The sequence below is a fragment of the Gopherus flavomarginatus genome, chromosome 9 (genome assembly GCF_025201925.1).
Source record: "Gopherus flavomarginatus isolate rGopFla2 chromosome 9, rGopFla2.mat.asm, whole genome shotgun sequence".
Taxonomy (NCBI): domain Eukaryota; kingdom Metazoa; phylum Chordata; order Testudines; family Testudinidae; genus Gopherus; species Gopherus flavomarginatus.
This window is the reverse complement of record NC_066625.1, coordinates 40,392,437-40,404,813: the sequence shown is the minus strand read 5'-3', so window position 1 is coordinate 40,404,813 and position 12,377 is coordinate 40,392,437.

Here is a 12,377-nt window from a genome sequence, read left to right as displayed (position 1 = left end):
TTTCCTCCCTTGCCATTGCCCACATTGCAGGCATCTCTACACAACCAATAGTAGCCTATCTACTTCCTTCAGACTCACCCTCCTCCTTAAATTTCCTTCTTGTGTATCCTTCTGTTATTCTTACTCATGTGTTTCCTCCTTCTTTCCATTTCAAGTCTATTGAATATGTGGCTAATAATATGGTGTACAAAGTAGGGCTGTCTGAATACCTGACACCATCCCCTGACAATGGTACACTGATGACAACCTCAGACTGTTGCACAAAAACAGACAATTACATCGTGTGCTCCTGTTCTACTCTTCGCCTTATGACCTCTTCCTCTGCTGTTGTTGTGGATGTCCTTCCTCTTGCAGATGGTGAAGTTGCTTTACAAGTATCCACTACCCAGTTTCAACACCACTGCATCTTATTACATGTATGGACCATTACAGTTCCAGGCAAACACTTCCATGTGCCTGCAAATTACTGATTCATTTACCCTAGGTGATGTGCACCCAGGGCTGGCGCTACCATTTAGGCAGCCTAGGCAATCGCCTTGGGCACCAGAATAATTGGTGGGCGCCGTTTTGCCAGAGGGGTCGGCAGGTGGCTCTGGTGGAGCTGCCACAGTGGTGCCTGCGGAGGGTCCGGTGCTCCACGGCTCTGGTGGAGCTGTCACAGTCATGCCTGCGGACGGTCGGCTGCTCGCGCAGCTCCGGTGGACCGCCCGCAGGCATCACTGCGGCAGCTCCACCGGAGCCACGGAGCACCGGACCCTCCGCAGGCACCACTGCGGCAGCTCCACCGGAGCCGCGGGACCAGCGCTTGGGGTGGCGAAAGTTCCGTCCGCCTAGGGTGCTCAAACCCCTAGCTCCGGTCCTGTGTGCACCTCCCCAGCCATGTGTTCACTAAAAGGACAGCAACTCCTCGGTGGTATAACAACCTATACTAATACAACACATGGGTTCAACTGGCCAAGGAGCTACTACTCAAAGTGGTCCTGGCTGCTGCATGTGCATTTACCACCATTCATAACCATGTCACCAAAGGTTGCATTCAAGTCCAGCTCTCCAATCAAACCATCACCCAACTGAAAGATCTTGTTCATAATGCATCTTACAGCCCCATCTCCTGGTGGACAATTGTCCAAACAACAGCTGCTGCTTCTATATTTGTGTTACTAACTTCTAGTCATGTGTGGGTACTTTAAACACACGCTTAAAAATCTTACTATTGTGACAAAGTTCCTCCTCTACCTTGGTGGGTTCTGCACTTATTGGCGGATTTGCTTGCCTCGCAGATTCATCCTGTGGGTCGAGAAACAGCCCAGAGACCTTCCCCTCTGGTAGAAGCGACAGTCCAGATCAATTCCTCCTGTGTTTGATCAGGAGTTGGGAGGTTTGGGGGGAACCCGGGACCGTCCTCTACTCCGGGTTCCAGCCCAGGGCCCTGTGGACTGCAGCTGTCTAGAGTGCCTCCTGGAACAGCTGTGCAACAGCTACAACTCCCTGGGCTACTTCCCCATGGCCTCCTCCCAACACCTTCTTTGTCCACACCACCGGACATTCCTCCTGATGTCTGATAACTCTTGTACTTCTCAGTCCTCCAGCAGCATGCCTACTCACTCTCAGCTTCTTGCATGCCTCTTGCTCCCAGTCCCTCACATGCATTTCCTCTGCTCTGGCTTCCTTTGGCTTGACTGGAGTGAGCCCTTTTATAGCATCAGAGGGGCCTTAATTAGAGTCAGGTGCTTAACAGCCTCACCTGACTCTTAACAGGTTAATTGGAGTCAGGTGTTCTCATTAGCCTGGAGCAGCCCCTGCTCTGGTCACTCAGGGAGCAGAAAACTGCTTATCCAGTGGCCAGTATATCTCCCTTCTACTACTCTGCTGTTCCCCCCTGTCCCCAACACCTGCCCTTTTTGTGGCATGAAAGAGACCCTGGGGCACATTTATTTAGAGTGTGCTAGACTGCAGCCCCTGTTCCGGCTCCTCCTGAATATTTTCTTGCGTTTTTGGTTGCACTTTTCCCCTCACCTTTTTATCTACACGCTCCCAATCTATGGCCCCACGAAGTTGCAGGATCTCCTTGTCAACCTCCTCTTGGCCCTGGCCAAACTGGCCATCTACAACACCAGGGAGAGGAGGTTGGCCGACGGGATTTCCTGCGACTGTAGGGCCTATTTCCGTTCCTCCGTCTGCTCACGCATCCGGGCAGAGTTCCTCTGGGCGGCGTCCACTGGCTCCCTTGACGCCTTCGAGGAGCAGTGGGCGTTGTCCGGGGTTCTCTGCTCGGTGACCCCATCTGGTTCCCTTCATTTAGCCCTATGACCTCGCTCCTGATCCTGTTTTTTTCATAAGTTGTCCCCCGTAATTACTTGGTGTCCCAGACCTGTGAGTCCTCCCTTTAGGCTGGGGGGAGGCCCTTTAGAAGTGGGCGGGCTTCACCCGCCCACCTCCGCTGGATGCCAATAGGACTACTCTGCTGTTCCCCCTGTCCCCAACACCTGCCCTTTTTGTGGCATGAAAGAGACCCTGGCGCACATTTATTTAGAGTGTGCTAGACTGCAGCCCCTGTTCCAGCTGCTCTTGAATCTTATGTAGCGTTTTTGGTTGCACTTTTCCCCTCACCTGTTTATCTACGCACTCCCCATCCATGGCCCCACAAAGTCGCGGGATCTCCTTGTCAACCTCCTCTTGGCCCTGGCCAAACTAGCCATCTACAAAACCAGGGAGAGGAGGATGGCCAACGGGATTTCCTGCAACTGTGGGGCCTATTTCTGCTCCTCTGTCCGTTCATGCATCCAGGCAGAGTTCCTCTGGGGGGCGTCCGCTGGCTCCCTTGATGCCTTCAAGGAGCAGTGGGCGTTGTCCAAGGTTCTCTGCTTGGTGTCCCCATCAGGTTCCCTTCGTTTAGCCCTGTGACCTCACTCCCGATCCTGTTTTTTCATTAGTTGTCCCATGGAATTAGTTGGTGTCACAGACCTGTGGATCCTCCCCTTAGGCTTGGATCCTAGATACCAATAGGATTACTCTGCTGTTCCCAACTGGCCTCGATCTATCACATATCCCTCCCCCCTACTCAACACCAAGGGGCTGGGCAGCTTGGGACGCCAGACAGTGTACATGTTATAAGCCATTGGCATTGCCATGGTAACTCTCTGCTCTGTGCTGTATGTGGAACTGGAAAGGCTGGAGGGATAAGAACCACCTGGTTACTCTTGTGTTCTTTTCCTTGTTCCATTGCATTCATTGAAGAGAGGCATGGTCGGTCACGAGGACAAATCTGCACCCCAGCAGGTAGTAATACAATGTTTCCATGGCCCATTTTACGGTGAGGCACTCTCTCTCTACCACTGTGTATTTTTATCCCCTCAGACGGAGTTTCCTGCTGAGGCAGAGAATTGGGTGTTCCTCTTCCCCAGCCATCTGCGACAGAACAGCCCCTAACCCCACCTCGGATGCATCTGTCTGAAGGATGAATTTCTTGGTGAAATCTGGGGCTATCAATACAGGGTTACTGCAGAAGGCAGTCTGTAGGTCTGCGAATGTCCTCTCTGCTGCGTCGGATCATCTGACTGGATTCAGACCACGGGCCTTCACTAAGTCCATTAGGGGACTTGCCCTTGTGGCAAAATGCGGGATGAAATGCCAGTAATACCCCACCACCCCTAGGAATGCTCAGACTTGCTTCTTACTACTTGGTCGTGGCCAATTTTGGAAGGCCTCTAACTTGTTCAGTTGAGGTTTTAACAGACCTTTTCCTACCACATAGCCAAGATATTTGGCCCCCGTGAACCCCACAGCACACTTAACAGGGTTTGTCATAAGGCCAGCTCGGTTGAAGGTATCAAGGACCGCCCCCACCTTCTTCAAGTGGGTTTCCTAGTCTCTGGTATGAATCACCATGTCATCCAAGTAGGCTGCAGCATAGTTGGCATGGGGGTGTAGTAACTTGTCCATGAGGTGCTGAAAGGTAGCTGGGGCCCCAAAAGGAAGGACCGTATACTGAAAAAGACCCTCTGATGTAGAGAATGCCGTCTTCTCCTTTGCATCTTCGGCTAGGGGAATCTGCCAGTGCCTCTTTGTCAAGTCTAGGGTCGTTAAATCTCAGGCATTCCTCAGATGGTCCGCTAATTTGTCTATGCAGGGTATAGGGTAGGCATCAAACTGAGATATCTCATTTGGTCAATGGAAGTCATTGCAGAACCTCGTGGTGCCATCAGGTTTGGGCACCAACACTATTGGGCTGGATCACTGACTATGAGATTCTTCAATGATCTCCATCTCCAGCATTTTCCTTTTTCTTTTGACTTCTGCTTTTATTTCCTCCCCTTTTGGCTGCTGGCACCCAGTAGGGCCTCATTGTTACTCTGGCCCCAGGGTTTGTGACGATGTGGTGATATGTCCCAGTTGTGTGACCCGGCTTTGTTGAGAATATGTCTTGATATTGGGCGATCATCTCAGTTACCTCTTTTTTCTGGGCTGTCATTAGATCGGGAGACACCCTCACCCGTTTAGGGTTTTTTTTGTTCCCTGGCTGCAGGTCTTCCCGAACCACTGTGCACGTCTCTCAGGTATGCCAGGGTTTCAGAAGGTTGACATGCTATATCTGCTCTAGTTTTCAACATCCTGGTTGTCGCACCTTGTAATTTACTTTCCCTATGGGTTCATCTATTTCATAGGGCCCTTGCCACTGGGCCAACAGCTTACTTTCTGCTGTGGGTACCAGTACCATTACTCAGTCACCGGGCTGAAACTGACGAAACTTGGCTTGACAGTTGTAGTAGGTTTGCTGGGCCTCTTGGGCCTTCTCTAGGTGCTCCCTCACTGTGGGAGTGACCCAGGCTATCTGGTCCCTCATCTGTAACACTTGCTCTATTATGTTCTTCCCCTCACTGGGTTTTTTTTTTTATTATAGAAAATCAGGGTTAGAAGAGACTTCAGGAGGTCACCTAGTCCAACTCTCCTGCTCAAAGCAGGGCCAATCCCTAGGCAGATTTTTGCCCCAGCTCCTTAAATGGCCTACTCAAGGATTGAGCTCACAATCCTGGGTTTAGCAGGCCAATGCTCCAACCACTGAGCTATCCCTCCTTCCAAATTTCCTTGGCTATATCCAGGATGCCTCAGGGGTTGCGCCGGATAACAGCTCAGAGGGGAAGAATCCAGTTGAGGCCTGAGGAACCTCCCAGATAGTGAACGTAAGATAAGGTAGTAGGGTGTCCCAGTCCTTCCCGTCCCGACTCACCATCTTCCTTATCATAGCCTTGAGGGTTCGGTTAAACCTTTCTACCAACCCATCAGTTTGCGGATGATAGACCGAAGTTCTCAGGGTATGTATATGGAGCAGCATACAGAGGTCCTTCATTAGCTTCGACATAAATGGGGTTCCTTGGTCTGTTAATATCTCCTTCGGTATCCCCACTAGGGCAAAGATCCCCACCAGCTCTTTGGCTATTGTTTTAAAGGCCGCGTTCCACAGGGGGATGGCTTCTGGGTAGGGAGTAGCATAGTCCAAAACAATAAGTATATATTGGTGGCCCCAAGCTGTCTTCTCCAGGGGTCCCACTAGGTCTATGACTATTCACTCGAAGGGGACCTTTATGATGGGAAGGGGTACTAAAGGTACCCTCAGGTGGGGACGGGGACTGTGCAGCTGACACTCTGGGCAGGATGCACAGTACCTTCACACTTCTTCATGTACTCTGGGCCAGAAGAACCATCGCAGGACTCGTGCCAGGGTCTTCTCTCCCTCCAAATGCTCCCCCAAAAGATGAATATGGACAAGACTTAATACAGCATTCTGATGTTTTTGAGGTACTAGGATCTGCTGTACCTTCTGCCCCTGTACTGGTGCAACCCGGTATAAGAGATCCTTCTTCATAATGAAGTAGGGTCCTGGTCCCTGGGTTTTCCCTTCCATGGGGACCCCATCTATTTTGGTCACCTCCTTCCTGATGTTATCATACCTTGGGTCTTCAGCCTGGTCCCATCCAAAATTTCCTCTCCCAGGGCTAATCTGCCTGAGATCTAGGGACCCAGTCTGTGTTGCCTCTACTGGTTCAGAAGCGTTAGGGTGGGGGTCAGACTCGGGTGCTTCTCTCTCTGGGGTGGCATCCTTTTCACCTACTTGGGTCCACCTACCTACGAGAGCAACCCTCTGGCTTTTGGGAGAGTATTCGGGTTCCCAAGGCTTTAGCTGTCCTTCTTTCCCTTTTCATCTTTCTACCCTGTCTGAGAGTGGAGAACAAATCTGGGGATATTTCAGAGAAGATTGGGGGTTGACAATCTGCTATGTATGCCTCACTAACTTCAGGGTTCCCATCTTTCTCCAATCCCACTACTGGGAGTAAGTCTCCAAATCCTGGGAAATCCCTCCCTATGAGCACCGGGTATGGGAGTTTAGGGACTACACCTGCTGCTACCTCAGTAGTGTTCCCTTGGATCTCTATTTTTATTGGGATGATGGGGTACTAATTCACTGTCCTATGGACGCATGTTATCCCTGTACGCTTAGCCTGCAGCAGCTGACTACGCTTCACGAGCTTCCCTGAGATAAGCATGATAGCACTCCCCAAACCAACCAGTGACATGGTCTCTACCCCTGTCATAAACAGATAGTTAAGGGTTAATAGAACAGGCGTTCTTCATATCTCTTTTGACTGTAAAGGGTTAACAAGATCAGTGAGCCTGGCTGTCACATGACAAGAGGACCAATCAGGGGACAGGATACTTTCAAATCTTGAGGGAGGGAAGTTTTTGTGTGTGCTGTTAGTTTTTGGTTGTTGTTCTCTCTGGGTTCTGAGAGTGACCAGACGTGCAGCCAGGTTTCTTTCCAATCTCCCTGATACAGGTTCTTATAGATTCAAAATAGTAAGTACTAGGTGATAAAGCGAGTTAGGCTTATGTTTGTTTTCTTTATTTGCAAATGTGTATTTGGCTGGAAGGAGTTCAAATTTGTATTTGTATACTTAGGCTGGGAGGGTATTCCCAGTGTCTATAGCTGAAAGACCCTGTACCTATTCCATTTTAAATTTACAAAGATAATTTTTACTGTTTTTTTCTTCTTTCTTTAATTAAAAGCTTTTCTTGTTTAAGAGCCTGATTGTTTTTTTATTCTGGTGAGACCCCAGGGGACTGGGTCTGGATCCACCAGGGAATTGGTGGGGAGAAAGGAGGGAAGGGGGAGAGAAAGGTTAATTTCTGTCTGTGTTAGGATTACTGTCTCTCTCAGGGAGAATCTGGGAGGGGGAGAGAGAAGGAGGGGGGAAGGTGAATTTTCCTCTCTGTTTTAAGATTCAAGGAGTTTGAATCACAGTAATCTTCCAGGGTAACCCAGGGAGGGGAAGCCTGGGAGAGGCAACGGTGAGGGAAAGGGTTTACTTTCCTTGTGTTAAGATCCAGAGGGTCTGGGTCTTGGGGGTCCCCAGGCAAGGTTTTGGGGGGACCAGAGTGTACCAGGCACTGGAATTCCTGGTTGGTGACAGCACTACAAGTACTAAGCTGGTAATTGAGCTTAGAGGAATTCATGCTGGTACCCCATCTTTTGGATGCTAAGGTTCAGAGTGGGGGATTATACCATGACATGGGGGGCAGCGTATGCGATAAGATAGAATCCAAAAGCCAGTGAGATTTTTATTTCTCTTCCTGCTAGCTATCTGCAGGCAGACTGAGGTTTGGGTTTAGAAGCAAAAGCCAGTAGGATTTTTTCTCTCTCTTTCCCTGCTCGCTGTGTGTAAAGCAGGCTAGAGGAGATTGTTTTTAAAAGCAAAGATCTGCAAGTTTTTTTTGGTCTCTCCCTTCTGAGTACTCCGAAGGCACGCAGCCAAGCCAGGCAAGCTTCCAGACCCATCCCTGTTCCTGAGCTGTCCACAGGAGCCTTGTCTGTGTTAGCAGAGACCCAGACAGAGGTAGTGGACCTGGATCCCCTGCCAATGACTGCAACAGCCACAGTACCTCCAGTTCCAGACCCGGACCTAGAAACACAACCAGCACCAGAACCATTGCCAGCCCTGATGCCAGCGCTTGCAAACGCATCTTCAATCCCAATGCCAGAGGGCGCCAGCGAGCCTGAACTGGCAGAAGCAGGAGACAACCATACCCAAGAGGCTCAGACAGAGCCTGAAATACCACCTGGTGCACCAGCGGAGAGCGGTTCACCAGCAACGAAAACAACCCCAGCACCTACATCACTTCCCGAAGGACCAAGCCCAAGTCCACAGTCTAAGGGAGAACTGGTGTCTCCAGCCTCCAGGAAACAGTTCCAGACTGAGCAGGAAGCAGATGACAGCCTTCAGAAAGCTTGGGCGGTGGCATGGAGCACCCCACCGCCTCTCAGCTCTTCTAACCAATCCCAGTTTTTTATAGAACAAGGGCTTTTATATAAGGAGACTCTTTCTGGTGGACACCGGGAAGACTGGCATCCACAAAAACAGTTGGTGGTTCCAACTAGGTACTGGGGGAAGCTCTTAAGCTTAGCCCATGATCATCCCAGTGGCCATGCTGGGGTGAACAGAACCAAAGACTGGTTGGGGAAGTCCTTCCACTGGGAGGGGATGGGAAAGGATGTTGCCAAGTATGTCCGGTCTTGTGAGGTATGCCAAAGAGTGGGAAAGCCCCAAGACCAGGTCAAGGCCCCTCTCCAACCACTCCCCATAATTGAGGTCCCATTTCAGCGAGTAACTGTCAATATTCTGGGTCCTTTCCCAAAAAAGACCCCCAGAGGAAAGCAGTACATACTGATTTTCGTGGACTTTGCTACCCGATGGCCGGAAGCAGTAGCTCTAGGCAACACTAGGGCTAAAACTGTGTGCCAGGCCCTAATAGACATTTTTGCCAGGGTAGGTTGGCCCTCTGATATCCTTACGGATTCAGGGACAAATTTCCTGGCAGGGACCATGAAAGAACTGTGGGAAACTCATGGGGTGAATCACTTGGTTCCACTCCGTACCACCATCAAACCAATGGCCTGGTGGAAAGGTTTAATGGAACTTTGGGGGCCATGATACGTAAATTCATGAATGAACACTCCAATGACTGGGACCTAGTGTTGCAGCAGTTGCTCTTTGCTTACAGGGCTGTACCACATCCCAGTTTAGGGTTCTCACCATTTGAGCTTGTGTATGGCCACGAGGTTAAAGGACCATTACAGCTGGTAAAGCAGCAATGGGAGGGGTTTACACCCTCTCCAGGAACTAACATTCTGAACTTTGTAAGCAACCTACAAAACACCCTCTGACACTCTTTAGCCCTTGCTAAAGAAAACCTAAAGGATGCTCAAAAAGAGCAAAAGGCCTATGATAGACATACCAGAGAGCGTTCCTTCAAGGTAGGAGACCAGGTTATGGTCTTGAAGGTGCAACAGGCCCATAAGATGGAAGCATCATGGGAAGGGCCATTCAAGGTCCAAGAGTGCCTGGGAGCTGTTAACTACCTCATAGCATTTCCCAATTCCCCCCTAAAGCCCAGAGTGTACCACGTTAATTCTCTCAAGCCATTTTATTCCAGAGACTTACAGGTTTGTCAGTTTACAGCCCAGGGAGGAGATGATGCTGAGTGGCCTAACGGCGTCTACTACAAAGGGAAAAGTAATGGTGGCGTGAAAGAGGTGAACCTCTCCACAACCTGGGAACGTCTGCAGCGGCAACAAATCAAAGAGTTGATGCACTCTCCCGTGAAAGTTTCCCAAGATCAACTGGTTACAAATTGTCCTTACAATGTAAAGAATCTTGTAGTTTTACATAGTTAGTAGTATATGTAAAGGTGTATGTGTTTATTAATCTGTTTATTCTAAAGTTCTAGGGAGAAATCACTGCCAGTGAGGTTCCACACTGTCAGCGATTTGGGGGGCGTGTCATAAACAGATAGTTAAGGGTTAACAGAACAGAAGTACTTCATATCTCTTTTGACTGTAAAGGGTTAACAAGATCAGTGAGCCTGGCTGTCACCTGAGCAGAGGACCAAACAGGGGACAGGATACCTTCAAATCTTGAGGGAGGGAAGTTTTTGTGTGTGCTGTTAGTTTTTGGTTGTTGTTCTCTCGGGGTTCTGAGAGCCACCAGATGTGCAGCCAGGTTTCTCTCCAATCTCCCTGATACAGGTTCTTATAGATTCAAAATAGTAAGTACTAGGTGATAAGGCAAGTTAGGCTTGTGTTTGTTTTCTTTATTTGCAAATGTATATTTGGCTGGAAGGAGTTCAAATTTGTATTTTACTGAAAGGATTTTAATTTGTACTTGTATACTTAGGCTGGGAGGGTATTCCCAGTGTCTATAGCTGAAAGACGCTGTACCTATTCCATTTTAAATTTACAAAGATAATTTTTACTGTTTTTTCTTCTTTCTTTAATTAAAAGCTTTTCTTGTTTAAGAACCTGATTGTTTTTTTATTCTGGTGAGACCCCAGGGGACTGGGTCTGGATCCACCAGGGAATTGGTGGGGAGAAAGGAGGGAAGGGGGAGAGAAAGGTTAATTTCTGTCTGTGTTAGGATTACTTTCTCTCTCAGGGAGAGTCTGGGAGGGGAGAGATAAGGAGGGGGGAAGGTGCATTTTCCTCTCTGTGTTTTAAGATTCAAGGAGTCTGAATCACAGTGATCTTCCAGGGTAACCCAGGGAGGGGAAGCCTGGGAGAGGCAACGGTGAGGGAAAGGGTTTACTTTCCTTGTGTTAAGATCCAGAGGGTCTGGGTCTTGGGGGTCCCCAGGTAAGGTTTTGGGGGGACCAGAGTGTACCAGGCACTGGAATTCCTGGTTGGTGGCAGCACTACAAGTACTAAGCTGGTAATTGAGCTTAGAGGAATTCATTCTGGTACCCCATCTTTTGGACGCTAAGGTTCAGAGTGGGGGATTATACCATGACAGTTTAGTTTCACTGGTCTGGTGTACTTATGTGGGGTTAGTGAGACCCCCACAAGGTGGATTAGGGAGCATGGGTCTGCCCAGTTCCCAGGTTACACTGCATAGGCTCCTCGGCATTGGGACACTGTGCAGCTATGTGTCCCCACTCCCCACAGGCATAACATCTGTATGGAGCCCTAGGCGTTCCCCGGTCTCTTGGTTTGGGCAGTCTAACATCACGATCCTCTTCTCCCTCAGTGCTCTGATTTTTTTGTGGCCTCTGGTGGGCCTTCAGCCCTTCTCTTTTTCCACCTGGGCCCTCTTGGTGGCCCAGTCACCTGAGCATTAGGGCTTAGTGCTGCTAGTTTAACCCGGGGTGCCTCTTCCTTAACTGGTTAGGTCAGCTCTCTCGCCGTCCTTCGCCTCTTTACCAGGGTGTCATAACCTTAGTCCCACATTTGGACCTTAGCGTCCAAAATATGGGGGTTAGCATGAAAACCTCCAAGCTTAGTTACCAGCTTGGACCTGGTACCTGCTGCCACCACCCAAAAAATTAGAGTGTTTTGGGGCACTCTGGTCCCCCTGAAAAACCTTCCCTGGGACCCCAAGACCCAAATCCCTTGAGTCTCACAACAAAGGGAAATAATCCTTTTTCCCTTCCCCCCTCCAGGTGCTCCTGGAGAGATACACAGACACAAGCTCTGTGAAACTACACAGAGAGACTCCCCCTCTCTGTTCCCAATCCTGGAAACAAAAAGTACTTTCCTATTCCCCCAGAGGGAATGCAAAATCAGGCTAGCAATCCAACACACAGATCTCCCCTTGATTTCTTCCTCCCACCAATTCCCTGGTGAGTACAGACTCAATTTCCCTGAAGTAAAGAAAAACTCCAACAGGTCTTAAAAGAAAGCTTTATATAAAAAGAAAGAAAAATAAGTACAAATGGTCTCTCTATATTAAGATGACACAACACAGGGTCGATTGCTTAAAAGAATATTGAATAAACAGCCTTATTCAAAAAGAATACAAATCAAAGCACTCCAGCACTTATATTCATGCAAATACCAAAGAAAAGAAAACCATAGAACTTACTATCTGATCTCTTTGTCCTTACACTTAGAAACAGAAGACTAGAAAGTAGAAAGTACTTCTCCAAAGCTCAGAGAAAGCAGGCAGGCAGACAAAAGACTCAGAGACTAAATTCCCTCCACCCAAAGTTGAAAAAATCCGGTTTCCTGATTGGTCCTCTGGTCAGGTGCTTCAGGTGAAAGAGACATTAACCCTTAGCTATCTGTTTATGACACGCCCCCCAAATTGCAGACAGTGGGGAAGCTCACTGGCGGCGATTTCCTTCTAGAACTTGAAAATAAACAGATTAATACAACACATGCACCGTTACATATACCCCTAAGTATTTAACTAACAGACTTCTACATTTTAAGAAAACTTTTTAACTACTGAATTCTGGGAAACTCTCACGGGAGAGTGCATCAGCTACTTTGTTAGAAGCTCCTGTGATGTGTTGAATTTCAAAATCAAAATCTTGGAGAGCTAAACTCCAAC